The sequence below is a fragment of the Belonocnema kinseyi genome, chromosome 7, assembly GCF_010883055.1.
Source record: "Belonocnema kinseyi isolate 2016_QV_RU_SX_M_011 chromosome 7, B_treatae_v1, whole genome shotgun sequence".
In the NCBI taxonomy this organism is placed as follows: domain Eukaryota; kingdom Metazoa; phylum Arthropoda; class Insecta; order Hymenoptera; family Cynipidae; genus Belonocnema; species Belonocnema kinseyi.
The window spans coordinates 39600926-39616605 of NC_046663.1; the positions used below are offsets into that span (position 1 = coordinate 39600926).

The window sequence follows — 15680 nt, forward strand, 5'->3', positions numbered from 1 at the left end:
ATTATAGATTTTGACAAAGTAGTTCAACATTAAACCAAATAGTTGAATCTTCTACCAACTTTGTAAATTTTCTGTGAAATTGTTAAATATTCAATCAAATAAAGTGAATTTTCAACAAAATAGTTGAATATTCCACCGAATAAAGATTTGCAATTAAGAAAGAATACAATGCTGTAGAAATTTCAACCCAAAAATATACATTTTTAACCAAATATTTAAATTTTCAACCAATCAGTTGAATTTTCTACAAAACTATTGAATTCTCAAGCCAGACTGAAAAAAAACTTTTAATTTAAAAATGTTCATTTTTAACAACAAAATTTAATTTTCAACTAAACAGCTTAATTTTCTTTAGTAATCGTTGAATTTTTAAACGAAACTATGAATTTTCTTACCAGAAGATTAATTTTTCATTTAAAAAGATGAATTTTCCACCAAAGAAATCAATTTTTAACTAAAATGATGAATCCTCAACTAATAAAATGGTTTTTAGCAAATTAGTTTAACTTATAATTAAGTAATTTTTATGTTAATTTTTCTGTCTACTCGTTCAATCAATATTATGAGAAAATTGATTATTCTTAAGATTGTGAAAAAAGGCTTCCTAGATCTGCTGGAGAGCATTTCATATTTGAAATAAAAAATAAATGTTTAAATTAAATTTACAATTTTAAGGCTAATATTATTTAAAGAAAATGAATTCGCATTGAAAAATATAATAGTTAATATGTCACCCAAAAACCACTTTAATTTTAAATCACAAACACTTCAACTCGACAAAAACAACGAATCTTTTAAAAAACAGCAACATTTTATACCCAAAATATAAATTTTGAGCCAAAAATTTAATTTTTCAACCAAAAAGTAGAATGTTCCAAGAAATTGCTAATTTTTAAAGCCAAAATGACAAATTTTCTACAAAAAAGCTAAATTTCACTCTAAATATTTTAATTTTCAAAGCAGAGTTGGATTTGTAAGCCAACAAGACGAATTTTCTACAAAGCATCTTAATTTTCAACACAAAAATAAATTTGCAACTAAAGCGATACATTTTTAACAAAGAAGGTACATTTTCTACCAAAAAAGTTAAATTTTCAAACGAAGAGATGAATTTTTAATCCGAATGCTGAATTTTGAACCCAAAAAGTAAAATCTGAGCAAAGTAGTTCAACTTTAAACAAAGAATTTAAATTTTTGACCAAAAAATATGAATTCTCAACGAAAAATTTAAAAGTTATATTTTAACAAAAAAAGTATTACAATTTAAAATCACAAACAGTTAAATTTTTAATCCAGAAATATAATTATTTATTTAACCAATTATTTAAATTCTCAACAAAATAGTTAAATTTCAAACCAAGAAAATCTTTTGAGTCAAGAAAGACAAAAAAACTTCTAAAAACTTTTCGAATTTTCAACCATGCAGGTGAATTTCGGAAACTTTTCGGACAGACTTTGCAGAATGTTGAAATACCCATTTATATATCATCTTTCGTAAAAATTACAAAAGACATATTTTGATTGGTCTGGAAAAAACTAGAGACCCTGAAATTGAATATCAGAATTAAATTCGAAGGAAGTCAATCAGAGTAAAAATCGATCACAAATGAATGTGTTTTGAATTGCAATAAGAAAAGAGTAAATGCGTGTCAAATGACTGCAGATTATGCATGAGTTTAAAAAAAAGTGTATAACTGAAATGTAAATGCCTCGATGTCTCCGGCATGTCAAGTACATTTCGAATGTTCAACTGAGCTGCAGCGTCATGTCATGTTCAAGCGTCGCACTATTATCGCGATAGGAGCGATTCCAGCTCTAATGACGTAACAAGGATTCCAAAGATTCCAGAACATGCACCAAGAGCGCATTGCCCCAGGGCTTAATGACCACTGCTAGACAAATAAATTTTATAATTACACTTTCAGAAATTTCTGCAGGAATTTTCAGAAACGGGTCAATAAAGCTTTATGCAGAAACCGTTTCTAAATTTTCCTGAAAACGACCAGAGATTTAAGGAATAATTTGACGAGTCCAGTTATTCAGTCCAGGATAAAACATAAAAAATCTATCTTTCATTTGAATTAAACTTCCTACTAAAAAGATGAATTTTCAATCTAAATGTAGGAATTTTCTGACAAAAAGTATGAATTTTCAACAAAACAGTTGAATTTTCGAAAAAAAGATGAGTTTCAAACAAAATATTTGCATTATCCCTGTCAACGTCTATTGCCCAACCTGAGCGAGATTGGTTGAAATAAAAAGTTTTATATTTCTGTCACAAATTCACGCATTTAAAAAAATCTAACGTGGTTTTTAAGTTTGAGTAATTAATTTTCAAATGCAGTTGACTTTATCGTCCAAAAAATTAGAATATTCAGTTTTTTTATAGTAAAAAGCAGTCATTGTTTTATTTATTTTCATGCTCTCAAAAAAACGTGTGTTATTTTTAACGAAACTTGTAGATTAAAAAAAAAATGAAATAGATGCGTATTTCTATTTTCTTTAAAACGGGCCCAAGATGACATTTTTTATAGGGCTATTTTTAAATTAAGACATTCTTTTGAAAAAATACACTTTTTAAACACTGAATATCTCAGAATATTAATTAAAAAAATATATCAAAAATGGTAAACAATAAAGAAAAATTTTTTTTGTCTAAAATTATTTCTTCTTCCCAAATACTTATTCTACATGGAAAAACATTTTTCTCTTTGGAGTTTTTTTCTATGATTTTTTCCTCTATTTCATTTTGATTTTCTTAAATCTACAAGTTCCTTTAAAAATTGCACAAGTTTTTTGAGAGAAAAAAATGGGAAAAAGCAATTATTGTTTTTTGTACTATAAAAAACTCAATTTTCTAATTTGTTCGACAAAGGATTTGAAACGCAGTGGCTCAAACCTTAAAAGCACATTGAATTTGTTTTTAAACATGAATTTTTAACAGAGATATAAAACTTTTTATTTCGGCCAATTTCCCCCTAGATGGATAATACTCATTGACCGAGAGTATGTAGTTTAGTTTGGAAGCTAAAAGAAGAGTTTTTTTAAAAGATCGTTAATTTTTTAACAAAAAGAACATTTTTGTCTGAGAAAGATTTATTTTTGACTAAAGAAGATGATTTTTCAACAAAGTAGCTGAGTTCTAAACAAAAAAATTAAATTTAAAACTAAATAGTCGAATTTTCGACCAAAGAGATTAAATTTCTACCAAAATCTGTATTCTCATACAAAAAAGACGAATTTTCAACAAAAGTGCTGAATTTTTAAGATAGATTTTTATGCAAAAAAAAAGAAAAAACATCTGCCAAATTGTTGAATCATCAAGCCAAAAAGTATAATTTTCTACAAAAAGGTTGTATTGGATTTTTTTTGGTATTCACTCTGAATTCTTTTTAATTTTTTGGAATTCTCTTGAATTTTTTAAAATTCACTTTAAATCTTCTAAATTTACTCAAATCTACTGAAGTAAATGATTTTTTTCGAATTTTTGAATACTTTTATTAGTTTTTAATTTACTGGATCGTCTTTTAAATTAAGCTTTATTTTGTGTGAATTTGATCGAATTCTTCTCATTTCTCCTAGATTCTTCAAATTTCTCTGAAAGTTTACTGAAATAAATGGATTTTTTCGTTTTCTTCTGAATTTTTCTAATTCATTTAATTTATTTTGAATTGCTTCGTAGTCATTAGTCTTTTTTACATTCTCATCTAATGAGAAGGTATTGGTTTTATGTAAATTTTCACTTTGTCGATTTTCATAAAATCTTTACGTTTTGAGAGCCACTGAGTCAGAAAAAACGATTTTTACGAAGGTGTTTGTCTGTCTGTCTGTAGTCTGTATTCTGTAGGCACGATAACTTTCGAAAAATTGATCAGATTGGATTCTGCATTGGCACACTTTTTTAAGGCCTAAACAGAAAGAACAAGTTCGTGAACCAGCTATTTTGGTTAAAAATTCAAAAAGAGAGTACGTTTTCAAAATTTTTAAGACCACATTTTTTCAAGATTTCAAAATTCTATGAATGGTCATTCATAGTACTCAGAATCCTAAATAATTTATCCTAATGACTTTTTTCTATAAAAAGAAAATCATTAGAGTAAGATTATTTTCAAAATCCAAAAAAAACAAACTAAAATGAACATATGAAGCCAAACGACGCATGCTATGAAAAAAAGTCAAGAGAAGAAAAACGTTAATTTTTAAAAGCCCTACAAGAAGGTCATAACAACATTTTTTAATTTGGTCGAACAGTTGAAAATTCAAAATTTGATCGTACCTTAACTTTTTGAAACCAAGTTTTTTTAGGATTTCAAACTTCTATGAACGGTTATTTATCGTGCTCAGAAACTTAAAAAATTTATATCAATGACTTTTTTCTGTAAAAAGTAAATTGTCAGAGTTAGAGCATTTTCAAAATCAAGAAAGCAAACTACAATGAACATTTTAAGCCAAACAACGCATGATATGAAAAAAAGTCAAGAGAACAAAAACGTTGCTTTTTGAAAGCCCTATACGATTATGATAACAACTTTTTTAATTTGGTAAAAAAGTTGAAAATTCCAAATTTGTACAAAAAAATTTTGAAAACCCCATGACTTTTTTCTATGTAAAGACCGAGCGCGTAGCGTGAGGTAAATACATAATCGAGCGCGAAGCGAGAGAACCAACAGTTGCGCGCTCTAGGCGCGCTCAAAATTGCGAGCCGCACGCGCAACGCACGATGAGAATATGCCCGCGTGGCGGGCAGATTTTTTATTGTTAGAAATATGCAGGGTTTCAAATATTTGAAGTATTATTATTTTCAATCTTGAATTCTTTAAAAATTTTTGGAATTAGCTATGAATTCTTTTTAAAAATTTTGAATTCTCTTGAGTTTTTTCAAGTCCATTTTAATTCTTCTAAATTTACTCAATTCGACTGAAGTAAAAGGAACTTTCTTCTTCATTTTTAAATATTTTTAAATTGTTTCCAATCCACTTGATTGTCTTTTAAATTCAGTTTTTTTGCGAATTTTATTGAATTCTTCTCATTTCCCCAAAATTCTCTCAAATTTTACTAAAATAAATGGATTTTTTCAATTTGTTTTCAATTTTTCCAATTCATTTAATTTTTTTCAATTTTGTTGTAGTCATTAGTCTCCTTTTGGTTAGAAATAAGTAGGGTTTCAAAGATTTGAAGTAATTTAAATTTGTTTGAAATTCACTCTGAATTCGTATTAATTTACTATAAATTCTTCTCAATTCTTGGGAATTCTGTTGAATTATTTTAATTTACTTTAATTTTTCTAAATTTGCTTTAATATAATGGATTTTTTTAATTGAAAATTTTGTTTATTTAATTGATCCTGAAATCTTTCCTCATCTTGAATTATTAGAAATCTGCTTAAATTCCTTTGAATTCCCTTGAATTTTTCTAAGCTCATTTCAAAGTTACTAAATTCAATGAAGTTTTTTTCATATTGTTAAATTGTTTTAAGCGCATTACATTTTTTTTAATTCACCCTCAAGTTTTTTGAATTTTATCGAATTTTTCTCTTTTCCCTTAAATTCCTCTAAATTCATTCCAATTTTACGGGAATCAATTGAATTTTTTTGTTTGAAAAATGTATTCAAGTCCATTTGAATTCTTTTGAATTTGACTTAGATTATTTTGAAGTTTTATGCATTTATCCTGAATTTATTTGTAACTCTTTAAGCGCTAAAAAAGTACCCTATAAGCGTGACAAAAAGTACCCTTTGGTTCCCATATTTTATCATATTTTATCACATAGGACCTATTAGGCCTGAGGAATGAAATTATTTTTGGGTAGATATAGCAATCATCTGTCTCGTAAATGATCTTCTAAAAAAAGTTACATCAGGACCTCAAGTGACTAGAATGTCAGTTAATAATTAATCCAGGTTTTAATTGAATACTGAGATCGTTGTGTAGGTCAAATAATGCCCTTTTGGATGGATATGTTATATCTGTAGTTTATTTTTAGGGCCTCCAGTTCATGCACCAGAACGGCCGGATCTCGGAATGACCGGAAATGAGGCGTACACCAATTCCGGTTCACGTGTTTGACATTTTTGAAAATTAACGGAACACTTTTTGGCGCGAACTTACAAATTTCGAACACTTTGGCTGAGTTCGGCTCAGTTCGGCGCGAGAATGAGACTATTTCCGCCGAACGTTTCTGATTGGTCAACGCCTCATTCCGGCCATTCCGAGATCCAGCCGTTCTGGTGCATGGGCTGGAGGCCTTAAAATGAATAAATCAACGAAGCAACTGAAAATAAAAAATATAATCTATCTAGCCAAGAGGGCGCATTTGACGTTATCTGCGGTGTCACCATTCAATTGAATCGTGGATTATTTATTAATATACGCAGTTTCTTAAAGTCACTTGAGGTCCTGATGTACCTTTTTTAGAATTTAATTTTCAAATCAGATGATACCAGCTTTATGTAACTATTTTATTGTGAAGATTTTATCGCTTATCAATCGAGCTTTTAGGTCGTTGTCCTTAATCGCAATTTCAACACTTTTTTTATTTTTTTCTTCTCGTACAAATTTCGAGTTGTTTTCAGGCTTTAGATAAATTAATATCGAAAAAATAAGTTTACTGCATCGTTATAATCCAATACAACCTTTTGTGGTACATTGCCGCCCATGACCTCAACCATTATGCTTTGTTCGCTTCCAACGCGATCAAAAGCGAGGAGTGCGCCGTTGACAACTGCGCACTTCTTTCGGTCACGATAACTGATATTTCTCTTACTATTTAGGAATATGAGAAAACTATTTTTAATTTTCAGACACCGTTTTGAATGTTAATCAAAATTTATTAAATTGTCTATAAAATGTACTGAATTTCGCGCCATTCAACGGTATTACTTGCTTATTTGAAACTCAGTGAGACATTCTAACTGGTGCTTATTTCGTATATCAAATGTAAGTTATGTATGTTCTTCCGAGTCTCAACCGCAAAACGTGTAACAAACACGTGATTTATTGCACTGCGACCCAAGTCTGCAGGATCATTTTATTCCTATTCGCCTCACTTATTGTTCCGCAATTTATGCTCGGAAAGATGATTTATTGAAGTTGACCTTGCTTATGGAAGATTCGCCTCACGATTTTCATTAGTTCTTTTTAAGGAAGAAAAATTACAAGAGAGTTAAAATATTTTGCTTTCAAAATGTATCGTAAATTATTGTAATTAATCACTATATAACGCTAGCATTTAAATGTTCACTCTACTTTTTAGTGAAGGTGGATTACTCTGAATTATATCGGATTACTCTGGATTACCTCTATTTCAATAATTATTTGGGATTACTAAAGATTACATCGTATTGAATAGAATTAATTTGGACTACAAAAAAATTATGTTGGATTACTTTGCCTGAACAAGACCCACGCCAATTTTCAACCAAAATAAATACTTTTAAAAAAATTAATGAACTTTCAACCGAATAGCTAAATATTCAAACGGAAATATGAATTATTATCCAAGAAGATTAATTTTCTTCAAAAAGTGAATTTTTTTGTTAATTAAATACATAGTTCAATGTTCTACTAAAGTCATTCAATTTTTGAAAAAATTTTTTTAACAAAATTGTTAAACATTTAACAAAATAATTAAAATTTCCACCAAAAACATGAAATTTCTATCAGGAAGATTAATTTTTGATCGCAAGAGACGAAATTTTCACAAAATTCATGAATTTTGAACAAAAAAGATACATTTTTAATTAAGTTGTACAATTTAGAACAAAAAACTAATTTTCATACAAAAAGATTAATTTCATAACAAGAAAGAGGAATTTTCAAGAACGTACTTGAACTCTTAACATAAAACTTAATATTTAAACAAATGGTTCAATTTCCCACCAAAGTAGTAATTTTGCGACCAAAAAATTAGCCTTTCACAAAATCGATAAATTTTTAACCATATAATTAAATTTTCTCTTTGAAACATTAATTTTAAACCGAGCTAATTCATTTTCTACCAAAAAAGCCAAACTTTGAACATCATACGTTAATTTTTAATAAAAAAAAAAGATCAATTTACATCGAAACAGTATAATTTTCCACTAGTAAAGATAAATTTTTAATCAAAAATGGATTAATTATATTTTTAATTTAAAAAATGTTGTTTTTAAAGCAAAAAAAAATGTCAACCAACATTATAGATCTTTAACCAACGAACTAATTTTTAACGAAATAGTTCGATTTATAACTGGAAATATTAATTTTTTAGAAAGAAGGTTAATTATCTATTAAGAAAGTCGAATTTTCAATAAAATATATGAATTTTCAACTTAACAAATGATTTTTAAACTAAAAAGATATAATTTTTTTTACTAAAAATGGAATAATTAAATTTTCAATTAAAAAAATTAATTTCCACACAAAAAGTAATTTTCAAATAGGTAGTTAAATTTGCCACAAAGAAAAAAGTTTCTTCAACTCGTTAAATTTTGAACGATAAACATGACTTTCTAAATAACAAGATTAATTTTCAACCAAGAAATTCGACATTTTCAGAAAATATAGGAATTTTCAAATAAAGAGTTGAATTTTAAACTTAAAACGATCCATTTTTAACTGAAAATGGAATAGTTACATTTAATTTGTTCAAAATTAATTTCCAAAAAGCAACTAAATTTTAACTATGTAATAATTTCTACAAAAAAAAATTTCTTAAAATAGTTGAATTTTGAACCAAAGACATGAATTTCTAAGCAAGAAGATTTATTTTCTTTCAAAAAAGTTAAATTTTTTACAAAATATATGAAATTTCAACTAAGAAGTTGAATTCTAAACCAAAAATATAAATTTTTAACTAAGATGGAATAGGTAAGTTTTTTTGTTAAAAATTAATTTTTAAAAACAACTAATTTTCAACTATTGAGTTAGATTTTCTACAAAGGAAACTAAATTTTCTTCTAATGCTTGCATTTTGAAATAAAAACATGAGTTTCTAATAAAGGAGTATACTTTCCCACCAAAAAAGAACAAATTTAAATATAATACATGAATATTTAACTAGACAAGGTTAATTAAAAAAAAATTGAATCGTTAAATTTTCAGTTAATAAAATTGATAAAAAGAAAACAATTTTTATTTCTTTTGTACATTTTTTTATCAAAAAAGAAAAAAAGTTATGCAAGTCTGGGTGTATCAATATTTTCGTTTTTTGGTGACGAACGGTACTATTCATAAAGATTTTTGTAGTTTAAGCTTTGATTACTACCACTTTAATTCTTCTGTTTTCTTCTGTTTGTAACATTTTAAATTTATACCTGAAAGTTTGAATTTTTATATATAAATAGACTTGAATACTAATTAAAAATTATTTTTATTGAGAGAAAAGGGGTAAAATGTAGGTTTAGTTTTAAATTGGAACAGGCTATTTTTTATTTTTAACGTTTTTATCGAGTTTAGAGGAAGGTTTTTTCTTTTCAATTTTTTTTTTATTTGGAAGAATGAAGTATTTTATTTTTAACTTTTAAATTTTTCAACTTTTTCTGAATTTAACAAATGATTTTTTTTATTTCTAATGTTTTTATAAAGTTGCAAGGGACGATAATTTTTCTCTGAATTGGAAGAGGCATTGAAAATGACAGCCTGGATTTATATTTTTCGACCAGAAAACTTTGATCTGTTTAATTGATAAAATTTAAAAGCTTAAATTTCTGCAGTTTATTGGCACTCAATTTAAAATTGTTTACATTTAAAAGTGTTAAAAGTATTAAAAGCTTTAAAATTAAAAGAATTGAACTTTGAATTCTTTAATTTAAACTTTAGTTTTAACAACTTCAAATTTGAGGTTTTAAGAGTACAATTTTTTAATTTCAATAACCGTAAAAAATTTTTTGCTAACCGGGTAAAGCGGGGAAATAAACGGGAATTATTTCTGAGAATAAAATCGCTACCCTGAGTTCTTCAACATTTTTCATACTAAACTATCTATTCGAGATTAAATGAAAATTCTATTAAAAAGTTGGTTCTTATATTTTATTCTTTAACATCTTTTGCTATATTCTAAATTATATTCCACTCAATCTTAACAAGACGCTCTTTGCTACTAAAGTGGTTAGAAACTTTCGACATGAATATAGAATTAATTTCGTTGTAATAATTTATTCTCATAAGAGTTTTTAATGGAAGTACATTAAGCAATTAACGCGATTTTACGTACCTCTAAACAAGTTAGAGCATCTCATTATACTGACATTTAATTCTAGAAGAGAATTTCAATTTGTGAATTTATTTGCAATATTCCCTTATAAATTATTATTCCCTGTCAATTCCCAATCTAGGTCCGAATAGTACTAAAAAATAAGCTGGAGAACCTGGAATTAACAGGGAATTTTTATATACCTGGAAAAATCTGAAATCTCAGGAAATTTGTATATACCTGGAGAAATTTGGAAAGTCAGGGAATTTATATATACTTTGAAAACTCCTACAAAAAGAAAAGTGAGGGAATTTTTATTTATCTGGTAAAACCTGGAAATGTCAGAGAACTTTTATATACCTGAAAAACCTGATAAAGGAAAATGGAGAGAATCGTTATATACCTGGAAAACCCATCGAATAGGAAAAGTCAAATAATTTGTATATACCTGTAAAAACCTGAAAAGGTAAGGGAATTTTTATATACCTGGGAAAACCCTGGAAAACTAAAAGTAAAAAAAAATACATACCTGGTTAAATCTGAAAAAATCGGGGAATTTTTATACCTGGACAAATCTAAGAAGGTCAGAGAATTCTGATTGACCTTAAAAAACCATGAAAAGAAATAAGTCAGATAACTTTTATATACCTGGGAAAACCCTGGAAAATAAAAGATAAAAAAATTTATATACCTGGTAAAATCTGGAAAAATCGGGCAATTTTTAAACCTAGGCAAATCTGGAACAGTCAGGGAATTCCTATTTCCCTTGAAAAACGCTAGAAAACGAAAAGTCAGAGAATTTTTATATACATGGGAAAACCTAGGAAGATCAGGGAATTTTTACATATCTGGAAAATCCTGGAGAATGAAAAGTCAGAGAATTATTATATACTTGCCAAGTCTGGAAAAGTCGGAGAATTTTTATATGCCTGGCAAAACCTGGAGAGATTAGGGAATTTTTATTAATCTGCAAAAACCCTCGAATAGTCTGGAAAATTGTATATGTCTGGCAAAACCTTGAAAGGTGAGACATTTCTTTAATGTCAAGAAATTTTTTCAAAAGCTTGCTTAATTTTATTTTTAATTGCTATATAAAATCGAGAAACAATTAAATTTTAATTTTTAAGAGCAGTCTTATGTTAAATTTTATTTAACTATTTTCTTGAAGTTTTTTTTTTAATTCAATTTTTTTGTTACTAGAAATTTAACTATTCTATTTTGGTTAAAGATACATTGTTTTTAGTAAAAAATTCTGCTATGTATCTGGTTGATACTTAATGTAACTTGCTGAAAATTCTTTCTTTTTGTTAAAAAAATTAATCATCTTGGTTAAGAATTATTTTATTTTTTTTAAATCTAACAGTTTGTTTGCAATTTTTTCTCTGTCGAATGAAAAATCTTTCTTAGTTTAAATTTCAATTTATCTTTAAAAGTCCCATTTTTTGGTTGAATTCAACTATTTCATGGAAAATTAATTTTCTTGCTAAAAATTTAATTATTCCAATGAACTATTTTCTTGCATTTTTTTAAAAAGAAAATTAATTTTTTTAAACTGATAATCCAATTATTTCAAATAAATAGTTTATCGTCTTAGTTATAAATTAATCTGTTTGGTTTCAAATTAATAAGTTTAACTAAAAATTTAACTATTTAAATTCTAGCTGAGCAATTATCTTTTTTACCTTAAAAATTCTATCTTTTGGTAGAAACTAATCTTCTTAGTTGAAAATTTATTTTTTTGCTTAACAATTTAATTATTCTGGTAAAATTCATCACTTTAGTTGAAAAATAAACTTTTTGGTTGAAAATTATTTTTTCACTGATAATTTAACTATTTAATTTCAGGTTGTCAATTTACCTTTTTAAGTGAAAATTCAAGTATTTGGTTTAAACTTTTTCTTTTTTATTTGAAAATCTAACTATTTATAGAAAAATTCTTTTTTTGTTTAAAAATTAATCTTTTTGTTTAAACATGCATCTGTTTGGTTGAAAATGCATCTATTTCAGTTGATGAACTGGTATAGAATAGAAATAGTATAGTATAGAAGATTAATGTTAATTACATTATTTGGACATTCAACTCTTTTTCGGAAAATTAGTATTTTCTGTTGGAAACTATTTTTCTTCAACCAAAAATGTAAATTTTCCAATTAAATATTCTATGATTTTATTTGAAAAATCATTTTTTTGGCTAAAAATTATTTTTCACTGATAATTTAGCTATTTAACCTTTGATTGGGAATTTATTTATTTTTAATTGTAATATCCACTTGAAAATTTACCTTTTTTACTTGAAATACAACTATTTATATACAATTTATCTTTGATCACTCTGGTTGATAATTTGTTTTTGTTTTTAAACTGATCCTTTTTAGTTTAAAATTCAAGAATCTAGTTAAATTTTAAAAAATTGAAGATTGAACTATTTGGCTAAAAATTCGAGTATTTAAAAGAAAATCCTCTAATTGAATAGTAACCACATGAATTTTACCTAAAGATACACTGAATTTAAGTGGAAAAAGATACTTTAGAGTACTTTAGAGACAAACTCAGGAAATGTTTCATTATTTTTTAAGTATTATTAAATTATTTAATTAATCGATAATGCGAATAAATTATGGAATATCTTTTAATATAATTTCTTAAATGATTCTAAATTAAAACATATTAATTAAATCCTTAAAAACTAAACAAATAAACACCATTTATAATAATCGATCAAAAATTTTAGACATATTTCGAGTCGATTGTTTAAAAAATGCAAAATATTGCAAAACAAATCAACTTTGCTAATAATACAAATTTAACACATATTTCATTCAGCACCTCGCAGTTATCAAAACAAAATTATTTCAATTAGTGTCATAGGAAATATCAAACGAGAATTAAATTTATTTCAAGTTTAATTGGGCTGGAAAGCCCTTTTCCGCGTAGATTAGTTTAAATTATTTATTAATTAATGTGGTGAGGTCGCAATCAGTGCAGATTGATGTCCAGATTTGAATATCACACATACATAATTTTCAACACAGTTTCATCAAGTGCGATTTCATTTACGTTTACATACATTATGGCTGATTCAATATTTGAACATGATTGATTGATCAATAATCCGATTGTTTATTGAGCATTGACCCTTCATTACCAGATGGATAACGCGGGCTCACTATGCAATAATTTTACTGATAATTTAAATAAGAATAATTTTGAAAATTGTAATAAAATTTATAATAATAATAATATGTTCAATTATTACCTGAAGTCCAAGTGCCTGCCTTACTCAGGCATTTAGAATAATACTCTACCATTCTTCTAAATGCCTGGCGCATTTTAGGCAATTAGAAGAAATGAACTAAACAGTAGTTAAAGATACATTAAATGGTTATCGAACATTTTATTCTTATTTTCATCTAATTAATGAAGTATACTTTTTCAAAATAAGAAAACTAACGATTTTATCATATATTTTAAAAATCTAATTTTTAAGCAAATCATAAGAATTTTCCATAAAACAGCTGAGTTTTTATCCAAAAAATATAAACCTTTAACAAAGAAGATAATTTTCAACCCAAGAGTAAAATATTTAACAAAATAGTTAAATATTTAGTTAAAAAATTAATTATTAACCCAAAAAATTGAATTTTCATCATAGAAGATTAATTTTTTACCAAAAGGACGAATTTCTAGCAAAATACAAAATTTTAAAGCAATTAGTTGAATTTCAATCCGAAAAAATACTTTCCTGCCAGAAAGACGAAGTTTTAAAAAATTAAATTCAGTTTTAACTAAATAGTTTGAGCAATGTACGTGATACTAGTTTGTACAATTCTTTAAAACAAATAGTGCCATTTATAAACTAAAAAAGACAAATTATGAACAAAAAATTTTGTACTTCAATTTTCATTTATGAGAATAGATTTTTAATACAAAAAAAAGTTTTCACCCAAACGGTTTAATTTTATACCAATAATTGTATTTTTAACCCGAGAATATGAATTTTTAAGAAAGAAGTTAATGCTCAAACAATATGTTGAACATCGCAAAAAATAGTTAAATTTCCCATTCAAAAAACTAATTTTTATGAAAAAGCAAACGAACTTTTAACACAGATCATGAATTTTCTATCAAAAAGACACATTTTTAATAAAATAAATAACTTTTTACCAAATAATTGAATTTTCAACCAGTAAGATTACTGTTCTAACCAAAAGACGAGTTTTCAATAGATACAAAATTTAAACTTACTAGTTTAAACAATAGATGTAATACTAGTTTCTTAAAATTTAAAAATAATTATTAAAATTTCAAACTGAGAAAAGGTCTATTTTTAACCAAAAATGATGTAGTTAATTTTTTATTTTGATAATTAACTTTTAAGAAATTAGTTCAACTTTAAACTAAGTAATACAATTTTCAACCTAACAAGATGCATTTTTAACACAAAATGTAATATTTGATAAAAAATGCTTGGTTTTAAATTTTTTAAAAATTTTTATTAACCAAAAAAAGTCTACCAATAAAATACTTCAATCATCAACTATTTTTTATTTGTTACTTTTATTATATATCATTATTTCATATATTTTTTAAAATTTTTTTATTTGATTTGATGAATTAATGAAGTTTCAACAAAATACATAAAGTTTTAATCTATTTTTCCAGAAGGAGATGAATTTTACAACAAAAACAATTTTTGCTAAAGAAAAAAAAATGTCAATAGAATTGTCAAGTTTTCAAGCCAAAAAGGCGTGTACACCAAATATTAAATATCTTACAACGATTTCAAAAAGATTTTAAAACTTTCAAAAGATTTAAATGGTTTCAAAGATTTTAAAATATATCAAAGATTTCAAACAATTCCAAATATTTAAAAAATATTTTATATAAAGTTTTAATTATAATTTTATTAATTTATTTTTTACTAATTCTGTTCATTTATTCATTTAATTTTTTAGATAATAAAGATTCTTCAGAAAAAATTTAAAAGGTTTCACTAAGATTTCAAATAATTTAATGGTTTCAGCGAATAAAAAAGATTTCACAAACAAATATTTCGGAAAAATATCTGTGATTTCAAAAATTGAAAAAAGGTATATCCACCAGATTTATAAGATTTCGAATACTTACAAAGATTTTAAAAAGGTTATAGTAAAACAGATTTCTACGATTTTAAAAGATTTATACAAAAGTACAGTGGAATCATTTCAAATAGAGAGATTCCATAACAATACAAGAACTCCAAAGATTTCCAAAATGTCACAGTAAACCAGATGTTATTTTTGTTAAAAAATTAAGAATTTGCCTATTTATGGTTCTGCTTTCTTTAACAATTTTTGGCCACTTAAAAATTAAATGGCTCATTTTTTACACCTATAACAGTTATTTCATTATTTGATAAAAAAAGAGAAGAATGAAGATAGACGAAGATGGACAGTGAGGGGAAATAACGGAAAGGGAAGCAGAAAATTTTAGGGAAAATTGGGGGGAAGGTTCGGAGGGAGGGGGGGGG

At 26.0% G+C, this 15680-nt stretch overlaps 1 protein-coding gene across 3 annotated transcripts in view; it reads left to right on the forward strand.

Annotated features, from left to right (window-relative positions):
- The window catches only part of LOC117176863 (cysteine-rich motor neuron 1 protein-like), an 805857-nt gene that overhangs the window by 294566 nt on the left and 495611 nt on the right, over positions 1 to 15680 (forward strand). The window lies entirely within an intron of this gene.